Source organism: Rhinatrema bivittatum, chromosome 6 (assembly GCF_901001135.1).
Source record: "Rhinatrema bivittatum chromosome 6, aRhiBiv1.1, whole genome shotgun sequence".
Classification (NCBI taxonomy): domain Eukaryota; kingdom Metazoa; phylum Chordata; class Amphibia; order Gymnophiona; family Rhinatrematidae; genus Rhinatrema; species Rhinatrema bivittatum.
The window spans coordinates 226,932,547-226,951,516 of record NC_042620.1 but is presented as its reverse complement, the minus strand read 5'-3'; positions in this window follow the sequence as shown (position 1 = coordinate 226,951,516).

Genomic DNA, 18,970 nt, shown 5'->3' with positions numbered 1-18,970 from the left:
TCATCTTTCCAGCTTGTTGCCATTTTGTCTTATTGTCCAGGTGAGAGGGCTTCGATGGTTCGGGGAGGTGGGAAGATGGAGTTCCAGACCAGTTTGAGCAAAAATCTTTACCGCTTCCTCCACCGTCTTCAGCCAATGGGTAACTCCTTGATGTTGGAAAGATAGAGCAAAGGGAAACTGCCATCGGTATCGGACATCTGCGTTGCGGAGGGCCTGGGTGACTCCCCTGAGCTCATATCTCTTCTTCAAGGTGCTGGGGGCTAGATCCTGGTAGAGTGCAATCTCCAGGCCCTTTCATGCCCAGGACCGTGTATTCCTGGCAATCGCCATTATCTTTTCTTTTTGGGAGAAGCACTAGAAATTAATAATAATGTCCCATGAGCCACTAGGTCGATGCGGTCCAAGAGATCTATGCGCCCATTCTATTTGAATATCTGGTCCCTCAGTTCCACGAGACAATGTTTCTTTTGCCACATCTTGAGCTATCATGAAGACGCAGATTTCTTTAGCGGTGGCCACGCAGTCAGCATAGTCGGCTATCTCCGGGATCCCTTTTATCCTAATATTTGATCTCCGATTGTGATTCTCTAAGTCCTCTTTTATCATTCAGAATGTTAAGGTCTCTCTGTACCTCATGGCTAGAATGGTACAAATCTTGAATAGCCATCGCGTGTCCTTCCACCGTGGTGTCTATATCATCCACTCTTTGTCCCAGTGCTCTCATTTCTTCCCTGTTCTCTGCGAAAGATTTGAATAACTCTTCCTTGTGGTGTTTCATTTCGGCCCTAATTTCCATGAACCATTCTCTTAATAGGGCTTTTGTAAGAAGTTCAGTATCTTTTGGTGGTTTTTCAGTGGTGTGGGGCGGCGATAAAATTCGGACCTCCTGCTCTTATCCGTCAGTCTCGTCCGCCATGCAGTCTGCCCGAGTAGGCCCCGTCTCCTACAGCTCCTGCACTGCTTTGACAAACGAGAACCACTGTAACTTGCCAGTTTTTTCTTTGGCTGCCATCCGGGCTGCAGTCCAGTTCCTGTAAGCACTGTTAGGAGGTAAGCATTGAAACCGTATATTTTTAGCTATCGGGAGGAGGGTTATCCGGGAGCTCTAGGTGCGTGCAGCCATCTTGGATCGCGGCGAGACCACGCCCCCTTTATGTTTCTATATATGTATGCGGGCCACTCACAAGCAACACAAATTTTAAAAAGCCAGGAAGGGCACACGTTCATGCATGTATGCGTGCCCAGAATATGGAGGCAAAAAAGGGGCAGGTCATGAGCATTTATTTATTTTATTTATTTAAAAATATTTCTATACCATCTTTCAAAAGCGAATAGCTGACCAAAACGGTTTACAATAAAATATAAAATAAACAAGAGTTTTTAAAAAAAATATAAATAAAATAAGTTAAATAAAATAGGAGATAGTATCAACTAAATTAAGTAAATAAAATAAAATAAACTGAAAACAATAAAAACTATAAAGCAAAAATAGTAGAAGTAGGAAAAAATACAATGAATTCATTAAAAAATCTAGTAATTATCTCCTTAATTAAAGTTAACTATACTAAATTTTTACAAAGACAGAATGAAGTAAAAAATCAATAAGAATAAAAATCAAACTGATGAGGACAAATCTAATGTCCTCTAAAAAATATCCACTGCAGTACATTGTTAACAACTGTAAATAGTATAAAACAGTGTGTGATGCTTCAAGGATAATTGTGAAATCCTGTACCTGAGTCCCCAAATGCTTCTTTAAATTAGTGAGTTTTTACTGATTTTTTGAATTCGGTATGATTCACAATTTGTCTCAACGTATTAGGGAGCGAGTTCCAAAGTATTGGACCCGCCACCGAAAAGGCTCTTTCCCTAATTAAGTTCAATCTCGCTAATCTCACTGTAGGAACATCTAACAAATTCTTATTGGCAGATCTAAGACTTCTCATTGGTTTATATAACCTAAGTGTGGAACATAACCATGTTGAATCGGAGTTATGAATTAGCAAATGAATTAGTGATAAAACTTTATATTTAACACGATATTTAATTGGAAGCCAGTGTAATTCAGATAAGATGGGTGTGATATGGTGCCTCATTGGCGAGCCTGTTAATAAACGGGCTGCAGTATTTTGAATCTGTTGTAGTGGTTTTAGAGTAGAATCGGACAAACCCAAGAAAAGACAGTTACAGTAATCCAATCCCGAAAATATGAGGGATTGAAGAACTGTTTGGAAATCAGATTTAAACAGAAGTGGTTTTAACCTTTTTAATGTATGCAATTTGAAAAAAGGTTTTTACTAGGTGAGAAACATGATTTGTTAAAGGCAGGTCAAAGACTGACATGTGTAGCCAATAATTTTGCATAGGCAACATGCATATGTTACCTACATAACTTTGCTACTGCTCCTCATTAGGCATGGGAGAGAGTGAGAGAGAGAAGAAAAGTCTAACGAGTTTTGATTTGTACACTATAATGCTAGCCACATTGTACAAATCTACTCTTTTTCATCACTTATAAGGGTTATAATTCTTTACTGATGTTAATTTTATTATGAATACCTCTGAAAGTGTCTGTTACAACACACCCTAAACCCACCCCCTGAAAACCCACCCTCATTCAAAGTGCCACTGTAGAGTAGTACATATATAAAGAGTGTCAGACTGATCCCTATAAAGATTATCTCCCTCTTTCTCTCTCTCTCTCTCTCTTCTCCACAAGATTACATGTGGCAACATTATTTTAAATGCTACACGTATACTTTATAAAATGAGGTATATTTTGCTTGCACTGCAATACGTACATTCCGTTTAAAATTCACCCATAAATGTATTTCAACAATGAGGATTAATTGAGTTAGCCTTATATTTTAACCCTTTAAATCTAAGAGAATTGATTTTTCTTGCTATCCCACTACTACCACCTCCAGCTGTACCAAAGGAGAAAATCAGTAGAGATGTGAATCGTGTAATCGATCGTCCTAACGATCGATTTCGGCTGGGGGGGGAGGGAATCGGATCGTCGCGGTTTTGTTTTTGTAAATATCGTGTAAATCATAAATCGGGGGAGGGCGGGAAAACCGGCACACTAAAACATCCCTAAAACTCACCCCGACCCTTTAAAATAAATCCCCCACCCTCCCGAACCCCCCCAAAATGCCTTAAATTACCTGGGGTCCAGAGCGGGGGTCCCGGTGTGATCTTTTACTCTCGGGCCTGCGGTGCGTTGTAGAAATGGCACCGGCGCTACCTTTGCCCTGTCATATGACAGGTCAAAGGTAGCGCCAGCGCCATTTTGTTTTTTGTCCCCCGACGTCAGGTGCATAGGAGATCGCTCCCGGACCCCCGCTGGACCCCCAGGGACTTTTGGCCAGCTTGGGGGGGCCTCCTGACCCCCACAAGACTTGCCAAAAGTCCAGCGGGGGTCCGGGAGCGACCTCCTGCACTCAAATCGTTTTGCCGTAAGGCCGGCGCCATTTTGCGCAAAATGGCGCCGGCCGTACGGCAACACGGTTCGACTGCAGGAGGTCGTTTCCGGACCCCTGCTGGACCCCCAGGGACTTTTGGCCAGCTTGTGGGGGGCCCCTGACCCCCACAAGAATTGCCAAAAGTCCAGCGGGTGTCCGGAACGACCTCCTGCAGTCGAATCATGTTGCAGTACGGCCGGCGCCTAAAATGGCGCCGGCCGTACTGCAACATGATTCGACTGCAGGAGGTCGTTCCGGACACCCGCTGGACTTTTGGCAATTCTTGTGGGGGTCAGGGGCCCCCTACAAGCTGGCCAAAAGTCCCTGGGGGTCCAGCGGGGGTCCGGGAGCGATCTCCTACGCTCCTGCCTTCGGGGGACAAAAAACAAAATGGAGCCGGCGCTACCTTTGACCTGTCATATGACAGGGCAAAGGTAGCGCCGGCACCATTTCTACAACGCACCGCAGGCCCGAGAGTAAAAGATCACACTGGGACCCCCGCTCTGGACCCCAGGTAATTTAAGGCATTTTGGGGGGGTTCGGGAGGGTGGGGGATTTATTTTAAAGGGTCGGGGTGGGTTTTAGGGTTGTTTTAGTGTGCTGGTTTTTCCGCCCTCCCCCTTCCCCTCCCCCCGATTTATGATTTTTGATGATAAATAGGGGGAATTCCTATTGTATCGCGCTTCTAACGATTTTTGATGATTTAAAATATATCGGACGATATTTTAAATCGTCAAAAAACGACTCACATCCCTAAAAATCAGTCATTCAATGGAAAGCTATTTTTCACTGCTTTCTAAAGTATGAAAACTGATTTCAGTGTTTACTTCCTCAACAAAAGGAAACAATCACAAATTTCCTTAGAAAGGAAAGGAATCTTAATTTCGATATTCAAAGAATTTGAGTACATTTTTTAGTTACCTGAACAAAACCTGAGATTTAAATATCACCCGCTCCCCCGCTATCTGACTACATTTTGTCAGAGTAGTTCATTATCCATACAAAATTTAGCCAGATAAAAAGAGATGTTGAAGGAGAAGTTCTGGAACTATGGTTAGATTTTAGCTAATGAGTGCTGATATTCATTTCTACCTAGTTAAATTTAGTTATGCAAATCTGGTCAGAAAATTATCTGTCCTAACATTACCCCAGATAACTCTATATGGATAACTTATGTGAATTGGACCACTTTGAAAATTTGTGTAAAGTGGGTATATTCAACAGAACACTTATTTGGGGTATGTTCTATTGAATATCCTAGTAAATGTATCCAGGGAACTTTAACTAGGTAACTTTCTCAATCACTGGCCTATCTGTATATATACTATGGAGTATTTAAGTTAAAAGTATATGTATTAACTTTATATGCCCTTGGGCAAATGTAATATTTTTAGATTTAGATAATAGGGAAAGCTCTATAAATCTTAGCGTTATCATTTTATTATAGACTGAACATTCTCCATAAAGAATTATCACATTGCTTTGCTGTGAGATTAACACTTCGAGCAATGAAGAAGCAATTTAATTATCTAGGCTTGAAGATTAATAAAAGTTTTTGCAAAACTGGCAGCATTCCATCAGAACATTAAAAGTTATTAATCCAGACAGGATCTCAATATGCTTGATAGTGTAATATTTTAGAAACTCAAATGCAGACTCATCTGTGGCGGATATTCAGGAAATGTATTTCTATTTGCTTATTTCAATTTAATGCTTTACATAGTCAAGACAAAATGAAGGTACAAAATGAGTACAAGAAGAAGCTGAGTAGCTGTAGACTGCCTTGAAGAAACCTAAGTGTTGCGCTCGGGGGTGGACCCTTGTCCTGTGGTAGTACAGGGACTGTCCAAAGGGGGTGGAGCACGGAAGGAGACAGAGGCAGTGTATAGCTTCACCACTGGAAACTCAAGGTCCCCCCGGGAGGAGCTCATAGGGACCCAGTCCGCATGGACTTAGGTGGGCCTCACAGGGTCTCCTGGGAGAGTGTAAGTCCGGCATACCCACAGATGCTAGAGGAGCGCTATCGGGTTCGAGGCTGGACACAGGTTGGAGGACAGCGAACCAGAATAGAGATGGTGAAGACAAGGCTAGGGATAGCGCCAGAATCAAGAAAGGTCAAGCAAGCAAGGTCAAAGTCCAGAAATCAGTCCGAGGAATGGTCAACGAAGCAAGGGTCAAGATCCAGAGGTCAAGCATGGACGAGGAGCAAGCTGAGGTCTTGGGCAGGTAGCAGGCAGGCAGGCAGGTCAGAAACAAGCTGAGGTCTTGGGCAGATGGCAGGCAGGTCAGAAGCAAGCTGAGGTCTTGGGCAGGCAGGTCAGGAACAAACTGAGGTCTTTACCAGAAGAGCAGTCTGAGGTAAGACCAGGGAGACGAACAACGAACACTGGAACAAGCAGGGCTAGGAAGCAGGAATGGAACTGGATCAGAAGGATCCTGGAATGAGATTAGGAACAAGCAAGCAGGAACACAAGCAAGGGCAATCTCAGGAACAAACCAACCCAATTGCCAAGGCCATGAAGTGAGGCCAGGAACTTCTTTATAATATGAGTTCAATCAGGGTGCGCTGTGGAACAAGGTCCCGCCCTGGAACCTACATCAGGGCGGCCAGTCCGTGCGCATGCACATAGGGGCGTGGCTAGCTGCTGCGACGCCGAGGCCCGGTGTGAGGCCTGGTGTGCAGCTGAAGGCCCGGCGACTGCCAGAGCGGGACACTGGGGCCTAGCAGGACTTGCCAAGGCTGCAAAGGAGACAGGACCAGGACCCACTGTCCTGGTCCTGGTCCTTTGAACCCCGAAGGTGAGAAGTCCCCAGCGTGGGATGACCATGGATGGGGCACATAACAGTGCCCCATCCATGGTCATCCCACTTAGGGGGAGGCCCCCTTCAAGGCCTCCCCCTAAGTGGCTGGGGTTTCTCAGGATTCTGTCTATGGAAGGTCTTCAAGAGATCCTTGTCAAGGATATTCTGAGAGGGTTCCCACGAGTTTCTCCTTGGCCCTATAGCCCTCCCAAGCTAGGAGATACTCCCATTTGCCTCGACATCGTCGGACATCAAGAACTTCTTTTACCTGCAGAGAAGTATCAGGTTCTAGGGATGTGAATAGGGATCGGAATTGTAGCCATTTTTTTATCAGCTGCGACCGATTCCAAAACCGATAAACTCACCCCGACCCATAAAATCAAATTCTATAGAATCCCCCCACCTTCTTGAGCCCCCCCAAACTTTATTTAAGTACCTGGTGATCCAGCGGCCCTCCTGACCCCACCCAAAACCTTTTTTAAGTACCTGGTGGTCTAGTGGGGATGCCAGGAGTGATCTCCCACTCTCGGGCCATCGGATGCCAGTAAACAAAATGGCGCCAATGGCCCTTTGCCCTTACCATGTGACAGGGGCTACCGGTGCCATTGGCCGGCACCTGTGTCATGGTAGGAGCAATGGATGACCCGCACCATGTTTAAAGATGGTGCCGGCCATCCATAGCTCCCACCATGTGACAGGGGCCGACCAATGGCACCGGTAGCCCCTGTCACATGGTAAGGGCAAAGGGCCATCGGCGCCATTTTGTTTACTGGCATCTGATGGCCTGAGAGTGGGAGATCACTCCTGGGATCCCCGCTAGACCACCAGGTACTTAAAAAAGGTTTTGGGTGGGGTCAGGAGGGCCGCTGGATCACCAGGTACTTAAAGAAAGTTTGGGGGGGGGGGCGGGAGGGGGGTCATGAGGGGGGGTATGCTAAATAATTAGATATAAAGGGTCGGGGTGGGTTTGGACATTTTCCCTTTCTCCCCTCCCCCAAACAGATACAAAAACTACACGAACCATTCGTGGGGTTTCCTATATGTTTCGGGGGGGGGGGGGGGGGATCTGATATCTGATGAATTTTGAAATATCGTACCAATATTTCAAATCATCATAAAAACTATTCACATCCCTATCAGGTTCTGCCGAGACACGTGGAGCTGGAGGGTCTTTATGAGAGAGCCAAGACAAGAGGCTTCAACAAAGACACGTGAAACGTGTTGTGTATGCCCGTGGACTGGGGTAGCTGGAGCTGATAGGAAATGGCTCCCACTCTTCTGAGTACTGGAAAAGGACCGATATACTTTGGGGCCAGTCGATGAAATGGAAGTCGAAGATTGAAGTGTCGGGCACTCAGCCAGACCTTCTGGCCAGGTCGGAAGAGTGGAGCAGGTCGTCAATGGAGATCTGAGGTGCGTTTAGCTCACTCAGCAGTCTGCGAGAGGCGTTCTCTTACTCAAGTCCACACTTGGTGGATGGTTTGAGCTATGGATTGTGCTGCATGAGATGGAACCATCACAGGCACATGAAGAGGCAGACAGGGCTGCCTTCTGAAGACCACAGAAAAAGGAGACACGTTGGTGGCTGAATCAAGATGAGTATTATGTGACAGCTCGGCCCAAGGGAGAAGCTGTGACCAATCATTCTGTTGGTCATTGACGTATGAATGTAGGAACGTTTTCAAGGTCCGATTAGTTCTCTCGGCCTGCCCATTGGCCTGAGAATGGTAGGCCGAGGTATAATTCAAGGAAATACTGAATTTCTGACATAGGGAGCACCAGTACTTGGCGGCAAACTATGGTCCCCGATCAGAGACATTATCCTTGGGGAGTCCGTGAAGTCGAAAGATGTTTCTCAAGAGTTTTGCTAATTCCAGGGCTCATGGAAGATCCGGCAACAGGATAAAGTGCCCCATCTTTGAGAAACGGTCGATTACGACCCAGAACACCGTGTTGCCTTGCGATGAGGGAAGATCTGTGATGAAATCTGTTGAAATACTGGACCAAGGTTCAGTAGGCGCTGGGAGTGGCTGTAGCAAGCCCCCAAGGCTTTCCTGTTGGTGGCTTTTGTTGTGAGCAAGTGGGACAGGAGTCCCCATAACTTCGAGACTCCTGTACCATGGTGGGCCACAAATAGTGTTGGCGCAGAATCTCCAGAGTTCTGGCATGACCGGCGGTGCGCTACCAGCTTTGAATCATGGGCCCACCTTAAGACCCGCTCTCATAGTCAGTGAGGGACAACAGTCTTCCCGACTGGGACAGTAGTGGTTGCTGTTATTGATATACAGGCAGAATCAATGATATATCTAGGAATTTCCGGAAGATCCTCAGGCTCAAAGGATCGAGACAGCACGTCAGCTCACTAATTCTTGGAACCAGGATGGAAACAGAGATTAAAGTCAAATCTCTCAAAAAACAAGGCCCAGTGGGCCTGATGGGGGTTTAGAAGCTGAGCCTCTTTGAGGTGCTCTAAATTCTTGTGATCCGTGAATCTAGTGAATTTGTACTGCGCCCCCTCCAACCAGGGGCGCCATTCCTGAAGAACCAACTTCACCGCTAGTAGTTCATGATCGCCAACTGTGTAGTGTTGTTCTATGGGGGTGAACTTATGTGAATAGAAGGAACAAGGAATTAACTTGCCCGTGGGTGAGTGACTTAGGACAGACCCAGCTCCGATTGCGGAGGCATCAACCTCCACTAAAAATGGACATTTGGGATGCGGGTAATGGAGACATGGACCAGAGCTGAAGGCATCCTTAAGGCTCTGGAAGGCCGTGATGGCTCTAGGTGTCCAGATTAAGGTATTGGCCCCCTTCTTAGTCATCGCTGTAAGTGGGGCAACCATGAAGGAGTAGTTGGCAATGAAGCTTCAATAATAGTTAGTGAAGGCTAATAACCATTGCAAGGCTCGAAGTCCGACTGGCTGGGGCCAGTTGCGGATTCCCTGGACTTTCTCCGGGTCCATGGAAAAGCCACGGTCAGATATTATATATCCTAGGAAAGGTAGACGAGTGCGTTCAAATATTTCTCTAATTTAGTGTACAGATGATTCTCTCTTAATCATTGGAAGACAGTACAAACATTATCACGGTGGCTTTCGATGTCCTTGGAGAATATCAGAATGTCATCAAGGTAGATCACAACAAACTTGTACAGGAGTTCCTGAAGATCTCATTCATGTGACGCTGAAAGATGGCTGGGGCATTACATAACCTGAAGGGTATGACTACATATTCATAATGGTCATCCCTAGTATTAAATGCTGTCTTCCAGATGTAATCAGGTTGGATACATACTAAATTGTATGCCCCTCTCAAATCCAACTTGGAAAATACTCTGGCACCTTCAAGGTGGTCAAATAATTCACTGATAAGGGGTAGTGGGTAATGGTTCTTGCGTGTTATAGCATTGAGACCCCGATAGTCAAGGCAAGGACAGAGTCCACCATCTTTTTTCTTCACAAAGAACCCCGCTCCTGCGGGTGAATCGGATGGTCTAATAAACCCCTTCTCCAAGTTTTATGTACTCTGACGTAGCCTGAATCTCAGGCTGTGACAAGGGATAGGTTCTGCCTTTGGGAGGCGTCGTGCCCGGCAGAAGTTCAATGGGACAGTTGAACTTATGTAACGGAGGCAAAGTGTCTGCTTTCTGTTTTGAGAATACATCACTGAATTTTGCATACTGTGGAGGCAGACCAGGAAGCGTTGTAGACTTCAAAATCGGTATCACAGGAGACACCAGCCGCAGATGAGTAGCTTGGCATTTCGGACTCCACTGTACCAGCTGCAGGGATTACCAATCGAACTGGGGTTTGTGAGTCTGGAGCCAAGGCAACCCCAGGATTACCGGATGTGTGGAGCGTTTCAACACGTAGAAGGATGTTTCTTCCTTATGGAGGGTACCAACTGAAAAGTGAATAGCCATGGTCTGATGGGTAATTAGACCGGGAAGATGTTCTCCTTGAATGGAGGCAATACGAAGACTCACCTCCAACGGTTGAAGGGGTATTCCCAGGAGTTTAACGATATCATCCATAATGAAACTGCTACTCGCTCCGGTATCGATGAGAGCAGTGGTGGCGAACGTGTGGGTCTTGATGCCCAGGGATACCGGAAGCAAAGGTTGAGGGCCAGAAACAGTTGCGCCCAAGCTCGGGACCTCTGCTGGGCTCAGGCATTGCAGTTTTTCCGGATGGACCGGGCAGAACTGTAGACTATGTCCAGAGGTGCAACAGTAAAGGCAAAGCTCTTCTTTTCTTCGGCGGAGATGTTCTGTGGGAGACAACCGTCCCGGTTCACCTCCATAGGTTCCACCATGGAAGAAAGTGGTGGTGCTACGTTCCTTGTAGGAGTGCAGGGTGCACTTGCAAGGGCATACTGGAGAAGAGCGTGGAGCCTTTACTTCTAGGCGTCTTTGCCGGAGATGATCGATCCTTCCGGCAAGGGAGATCAGGTCCTCTAGAGACGTGGGAGTCTCATGGACAGAGAGCTCATTCTTTAGAGCAGACGAGAGTCCATCTAGGAAGATGGCTTGTAGGCAATCCTCTTGCCACACAAGTTCTGTGGCTAACATTCGGAACTCCACCGTGTATTCAGAGAGGGTCCTAGACCCTTGATGAAGATGGAGTAGATTATGACTGGCGATAGCCATCCGACCAGGATCTCTGAAGGTCTGCTTGAAGAGAGCAATGAAGTCAGACATCTTGGAGAGGATGGGATCAGAACGTTCCCATAAGGGAAAGGCCCATGCCAGAGCCGGTCAGGAGCAAGCTCTGAGGTCTTGGGCAGGTGGCAGGTAGGCAGGCGGGTCAGGAACAAACTTAAGTCTTTACCAGAAGAGCAATCTGAGGTAAGACCAGGGAGATGAACAATGAACATGGGAACAAGCAGGGCTAGGAAGCAGGAACAAGCAGGAACGGAACTGAAACAGAAGGATCCTGGAACGAGACTAGGAACAAGCAAGCAGGAACACAAGCAAGGGCAATCTCAGGAACAAACCGACCCAATTGCCAAGGCCAGGAAGTGAGACCAGGAACTTCCTTTTAACATGAGTTCAATCAGGGTGTGCCACGGAACCCTAGGCCCCGCCCTGGAACCTACATCAGGGCGGCCAGTCCGCGTGTGCGCACTTAAAGGCGTGGCTAGCTGCTGTGACGCCGAGGCCCGGCATGAGGCCCGGCATGCAGCCAAAAGCCCGGCAACCTCCACCGCGGGACGCCAGGGCCTAGCTGGACTTGCCAGGCCGCGAGAGAGACAGGACCAGGAGCTGCTGTGGAATCCCGAAGGTGAGCGGTCCCGTGCGTTGGATGACTGCGGGTGGGGCACGTAACACTAAGGAGTCTAATGTCTAGTATATTTAGATATAATCTGAAGGCTGCCTTTGCAAATGGTGAGGAGCTATGAACATATTAAAATCCTTCCAAAGGACAGCATGTAAAAGAGTGGTACTATTAATTGGAGACTTTAATTTATCAGATGTAGGATAGAAAATGCCAGCTACAGGATCAACTAGAAGGAGAGTGATACTGAAATTCCTATAAAATATGTTTCTTGAGAAATTAGTTAAGGAACCAAAATGAGTTAACGTTGGACCTGGTACTGAAAAACAGAGACCATGTCACAGAGGTTATGGTAGGAGAAAAACTGGAATCCAGTGATTACCATACTATGTGATTCAGTATTAAGACTAGACGAGAACCAAGCACTACTAGAACAAAGGCCTAAACTTCTAAAGGGCTGACTTTAAAAAATAAATATTTATGATAGGACTAGCTTGTATAAAGGAACAACTGCAGCAATAAAAATGAGTATTGATATGGCAATAAATCATTGTATCAGATGTTAAAAAGGGGAAGAGCATGAATAGTTCTCTATCTTTCATCAAAGAAACAGGAGAAAAACTGACTTCCGAGCTAAAATCTAACATTCAGAAAATATATACACACAAAAAGGAACACTGACAAAATCACCAGCAGAAAGAGACAGGAAGAACAGTTAGATAATTAAAAGCTCAGAGAGAAGTGTACTGTCCAATACTAAAGGCAGACGGCCACAATTTATTAGTAAAACCAGTGAGGTAATTTTATAAAAACCCACTTAAATTAGACAGTGAATAAGCAATTTACACCAATCTTCAAAGCAGGCCAACTCACATAAGTCTGCATTGAAAATTATCCCACCAAATTTACCCACAAATAATTACTCCCTCTGAATGCAGGAAACATTAGGCAAATTTTACACATATTCCTTTGAAAATGTAAACATGTGGGCATTAGTCCAAACCCTCCCCCAACTCATCCTCAGGAATGCCTCTGTTTAATCTTGATAAACTGAAATCAGTGTGAAAAGCCTGAGGAGGGAATAAAATCAGGGAGCAGACTACAACCATGGGGTAAGTCTCATGCTGAAGATTACGGGGAGGTCCTGGTTGAGCTTGGTTCAGTCCAACACAGGGAGGTCCCAGTCCCAGCCCCAGTTCCAACCCTGGCCCCTGAGTATTGATGGGGAAGAGGTAGAATAGAATACCTGGGAAGACCCTGATTTCTGAAGAAATGGTGGTGGGTCCTGGGGAGGCCTCTATTTATTTTTTTTTAAATTTTTAAGATTTTTTTTGGAACAAATCAAAGATACCCCATGTTTTTTCCATTCAGAACAAACTGAGAATTCTCATGTTCATTCCAAAACTCCATTTGTTAAAAACAAATGAATGAACATGCCTAATGAACTGAGAAGCTGGTGAAGCAACTAGACTCAGAGTGGTAATCAATGGAACCCACTCTTGTGAAGGCAAAATAACAAGTTTGGGATCCATATCAATCCGTGCTAGGCTCAGTACTCTTCAATACCTTTCAAAGTAACATTGCAGCTGATATGAAAATCTATAAAAGTTGACTTAAAAAATGAGAAATCTGGTTAAGAGTTTGATCATGCTTTAATTCAAAATAAAGCATTTGGAATGCACAAATCCAAGGACCAAATATCAGCTTAGTGGAGAATAACTTTCAATCAGTAGCCATAAAAGAAACCTGTTGGTCAAATTCACTGATGGCTTCAAGATAGCATGAAGCAGTTGACAAAGCAGTTGGTAAAGCTAACAGTACACTTGTGTACATAAAAAAAGTAGATCCACGCCCCCCTCTGGTATCAGTACTTATCATTCCAGGTGATATTTTCTTCAATAGCAGAAGGGATGCAACAGCAACAACCCTCCTGTGTGGAGGAAGGTAGAGATGTCATTCAGATGTGAGGAATGGTGTTAGCTGGAAACCTGTTGCATCCCTCCTACAGGTGAAGAGGAGACCATCTAAAATCATAAGCGCTGATTCTGGAGGGGTGATGAGCGAATAAGAGGGGATTCCAGGAGGAAGAAGGGAAAGCTTGATGCAAAGAAAGGAGCTTGTTTATGTAGAGAGGGGGAGGGAAATTTGCTTACATGTTTTTGCTGAGCAGGACGAGGGCTTGTGTGCAATTATTTTCTATTGTCAGGTGCTCAGAAATGTATCAGGCATTGGGGGTAGTTGCTTTATTTTTTTAACATTGTTTGGAGAGATGAAGTGGGGTTCCCAACTGTGCTGTTGTCTGTTAAAGTTTGACAGATGAGAAGAAAGGGAACTAGGAGAGCCAGCATTTTTCTTAGGCAGTCAGTAGAAAGGGAGGAAGGGATGGGGGATTGGGGTGCCAGACATAATTTTTTTAAGTTGGGAAGGGGACTGGCCTGATTTTGGCTTGTTATTGCAGTGCTAGATTTAACTAGCCAAGGGGTCATTCATCACATTGTGTTAGGATGTTATCACGAAAGAAAAGTCACATATATCACGTGATTCATTAAATAAGGTATACCCTCATATGTGGGCCGGTGTACACTTCCGCTTAACAGCGTCTTTAACTTTTATGCACTAGTGCCATTACAGCTGCCCATTCACATTACAATCATAGGGTAACCTTTTTTTTGAAACGTGATTAACGCTGCCGCTTCTTTTTTAAGGCAAACCTTTATACTGCCGTTATTTCGCTCAAATTTAGCACAATTTTTTAAAGACAATATTTTAGATTTTTTTTCAAATAACCTCCAACTTGAAGTGATATTCTTAGAGATAAATGAGTGTACTTATCTCTTTTCAATAAGAAAGAAGCTAGAGTCCAAAGAGCTCATCTGCTCGCTCTGCTAACATGCCCGACACCGCTGGTGTTTCAAAGTTTTTCTTCGTCAGGGGCTTGAATGCTGAAAAGATGGAAAAAAGCATATGAAACACAACTTATAGATATTAATATCGTCACATTCTTTCCAGTTTCTCTATTTTTAGGATGTTATCACGGGCATTAGGGCCCTAATGCCTGTGATAGTGCCATAACACATGCAGTAAACATTGTATCATGAGATGCATATGCAAATTTGAAAAATGTATTCAAGTGGGAGGAGATAGGGCAGAATAACTGGAAATGAAGGGCATTTCACATGCTATCGCGGAATTTAATGCCAGAAATAACTGTTGTGGTTTTGAGGTGTTGGAGTGGATTCTTGGGTACTGCGGTGATGGCCACTCCCACGGGGAGGAGCCCCGTGAGGAACTGCAGTACTAGGCTAGACTCGGGACACACAAACACAGAAGAGTTTGTCTTTATTATTCAGCTGGATGATACCACCAGAGTTGGCAGTAGTGGGGATGCCCTCGAGGTTCCCACCATGGCGTGAATAAAGACGTGGGTGGCATGTGCATGCACTCCTTAGGAGGCCCTCAGGAGAAACATGGCAGATAGCCTTGCCATTGCCATTCTGGGGACGCTGGAGAGAGCAGCATGAAGATGCGGTGGTAGCCATCTTCCCAAGGCTAGAGGAGAGAGCAAGAAGAAAGGTGAGGCACAGAGGTCGAAGCCGTTTGAGACCGATGGACACAACAGTACCCCCCTTCAAAGGTCCCCCTTCAGACCCCCTACCTGGTCTAAGTTTTTGAGGATGCAAACGGTGGAATTGATGAAGCATCTCTTTGTCCATGATATTAGCCAAAGGTTCCCAAGAATTTTCTTCAGGTCCGATTCCCTCCAATGACAGGAGATATTCCCAAACTCTGCCTCTCTTTCTTAGATCAAGGATGGCATCAACCTTGTACTCAATGTCTTCTTCTGCATCAATAGGAGTTAGGGATGTGAATCGTTTTTTGACGATTTAAAATATCGTCCGATATATTTTAAATCGTCAAAAATCGTTAGGGCCACGATACAATACCAATTCCCCCGATTTATCGTTAAAAAATCGTAAATCGGGGGAAGGGGGAGGGCAGGAAAACCGGCACACTAAAACCCCATACGCGTATGGCCGGCGCCATTTTCCGTACGGAAAACGATTCACGGCAAGAAATTGCTTCCTGAACCCCGCTGGACTCCCAGGAACTTTTGGCCAGCTTGGGGGGGCCTCCTGACCCCCACAAGACTTGCCAAAAGTCCAGCGGGGGTCTGGAACGACCTCCTGCGTTGAATCGTTTTTGTCTATGGCCGCCACCATTTTGCGGCGGCCATTTTGCAAAATGGCGCCGGCTGAAGACAACAGGATTCAATTGAGGGGGCTGTTCTGGACCGCCGCCGTTCTGGACCACCGCTGGATCCCCAGGTAATTTAAAGCATTTGGGGGGGGGGGGGGTCGGGAGTGTGGGGGATTTAATTTAAAGGGTCGGGGGTGGGTTTTTAGGGGGTTTTAGTGTGCCGGCTCACGATTTTAACGATTTTCACGATAGTTTACACACCCAAACGGCAACAATACGATTCCCTCCCCCTCCCAGCCGAAATCGATCGTTAAGACGATCGAGGACACGATTCACATCTCTAATAGGAGTAGGTTCAGGTGTCTTGGTGGAAAATTTGCTAAGAACAAGCAGTTTCAGCAGCGAAACATGGAACGCATAATGGATCTTCATTGCTGGAGGAAGTTTCAGACTATAAGTAAGTGTACCCAATCATTGGAGGATAGCAAATGGTCCAACAAAGCGTGGATCAAAAAGAGCTGATGGTAGCTTGAGTCTCAGATGTTTGGTAGATAGCCAGACCTTGTCACCAGGCTGGAATTCAGGAACCTTGCAATGGTGAGCGTCATAGCCCTTCTTAGCTCTTTGTCCAGCTTTTAGGAGCATCTCTTTAGTATTTCTCCAGAGTTGTTGTATATCTTTGGCAGTAGATTGAGCTGCTGGGGATGACACTGAAAGTGGAAGTGGCAAGGGTGGTAAGGGTTGCCGTCCGTAGACCACTTCAAAAGGTGTAGATCTAGTAGATGATGCTGGATGTGAGTTGATGGCAAATTCAGCCCAGGGCAACAGTTCAGCCCAGTCATTCTGACGTGAACCAACATAGGCACAAAGGAACTGCTTGACAGTTCTATTCATTCTTTCAGTTTGGCCATTCGACTGAGGATGGTACTCAGAGGTGAAATTGAGTGTGATGTCGAACATCTTACACAAAGCTTTCCAGAACTTTTCTGTAAATTGAGCTCCTCTGTCAGACAGTGTGTTTAGGCATGCCATGTAGGCAAAAAATGTGGCTGATGAATAGATTAGCAAGTTCCATGGCTGAAGGTAAGCCAGGGAGAGCCACGAAGTGAGCCATCTTTGAGAATCGATCCACTGTAACCCATATGGTATTATCCAGAAAGTGGTAAGTCCACCACAAAGTCTTTGGCAATGTGGGTCCAGGGCTCATCTGGTACTGATAAGGGATGAATCAGGCCCCAAGGATGTCTGGGCGGAGGTTTCTGTCTGGCACAATTGGAACAAGAAGCTACATATGCAAAGGTGTCTTCCTTCATGGTGGGCCACCAATAGTACTTCTGTAGCTAAGCCAGAGTTCTTCGTTGACCAGGATTTCCAGCCAGTTTCGAATCGTGAGCCCATGCTAACAATTTATTTCTTAGATTGCAGTGTACAATGGTCTTGCCTGGAGGTACCGGATCTGTAGCTGGCAGAATAACTCTCTTCAGGTCAATGATATGCTGGGGTTCATCAGGTACATCTTCAGAGAGAAAAGAGTGAGATAGGGAATCTGCTCTGACGTTCTTATCTCCAGGGTGATATTTCAGCACAAAGTCAAATCTGTTGAAGAACAGGGACCATCTTGCCTATCTATGGTTAAGGCGCTGGGTGTGACGGAGGTACTCCTGATTTTTGTGATCAGTGTAAACAGTGATCTGATGTTGTGCACCTTCAAGCCAGGGGCGCCACTCTTCAAATGCCATCTTTATTGCAAGTAGTTCTTTATCCCCAATGCCATAGTTCTTCTCTGCTGGAGAGAAATGACAGGAGAAGAAGGAACATGGATGCAAGATTTTAGAGTTATTGGTCTGGCTTAGCACGGTCCCTATGCCTACATCCGAGGCATCAACCTCCACAATGAAGGGCCGAGTAGGGTCCGGGTGACGGAGATATGGCTTACTTAAGAAGGCATCTTTTAGCTTCTGAAATGCTGTCAAAGATTATGTAGACCAATTGGCGACACTGGCACCTTTCTTAGTCATTGCTGTTAATGGAACAGTCAGTGAAGAGTAATTCTTAATGAAGGTTCTGTAGTAGTTGGCAAATTCCAGAAATTGTCTAAGAGCCTTTGGACCAGTGGGTTGTTTCCATTTCTGAATACTCTCAAGCTTCTGAGGGTCCATCTGGAAACCTTTGTTTGAAACAACGAACCCTAAGAAGGGCACAGATTCCTTGTGGAATTTGCATTTAGACAACTTGGCGTATAAACAATTCTCGCGAAGTCTCTGCAGCACTCTTTTGACATCTTTCTGATGGGTATTCTGGTCCTGGAAAAATATCAAGATGTTGTCTAAGTACACAAGGACACATTGGTAGAGTAGGTCATGCAGAATGTCATTCATCGTGTTTTGGAAGACAGCCGGGGCATTGCACAGGTCGAAGGGCATCACTAGGTATTCAAAGTGCCCATCCCAGGTATTAAAAGCTGTCTTCCATTCATCGCCACAGCGGATGCGAACTAGATTATAGGTTCCTTTGAGATCAAGCTTGGAGAATATCTTGGCTCCCTGTAGTCGAAAAGTTCTGAGATGAGTGGTAAGGGACAGAGATGAGCTTAGTTTTTCCATGTCGGGTCAGATTTCGGTTCGGGGGCTTCATTGAAAAACTTTGTTTTTCTGCAGTGCAGATCGGAGGAAACGAGTCGGAAAATGAATCGAAAAAAAAAAAGAATTGGGAAAAAGAAAATGAATCAGAAAAAAACCACCCCAACCTTCGATTTTATTTATTACAACCCTTCCACCATTTTGATCCCTCCAGAAGACTTACTAAAAGCCCTGGTGGTCCAGTGGGGTCCCACAAGCGATATCTCCCTCTTGGGCCATCGGGCCAACCAAGAATCAAAATGATGCCGGTGCCCTTTGCCCTTACTATGTCAGAGAGGCTACCAGTGCCATTGGTCAGCCCCTGTCACATGGTAGGAGCAATGGAAGGCTGGTGCCACCTTGTGCTCCTACCATGTGACAAGGGCTGACCAATGTCACCGATAGACCCTGTGAAATAGAAAGGGCAAAGGCTATCAGCACCATTTTGAATACTGGCAGCTGACGGCCCAAGTGCAGGAGATCGCTCCAGGACCCACGCTGGAACCCCCCCCCCAGGACTTGCCAAAAGTCCCTGGTGGTCTAGCGGGGGTTCTGGAACAATCTCCTGCACTCAGGCGGTTGGCTGCCTGTATTCAAAATGGCACTACTAG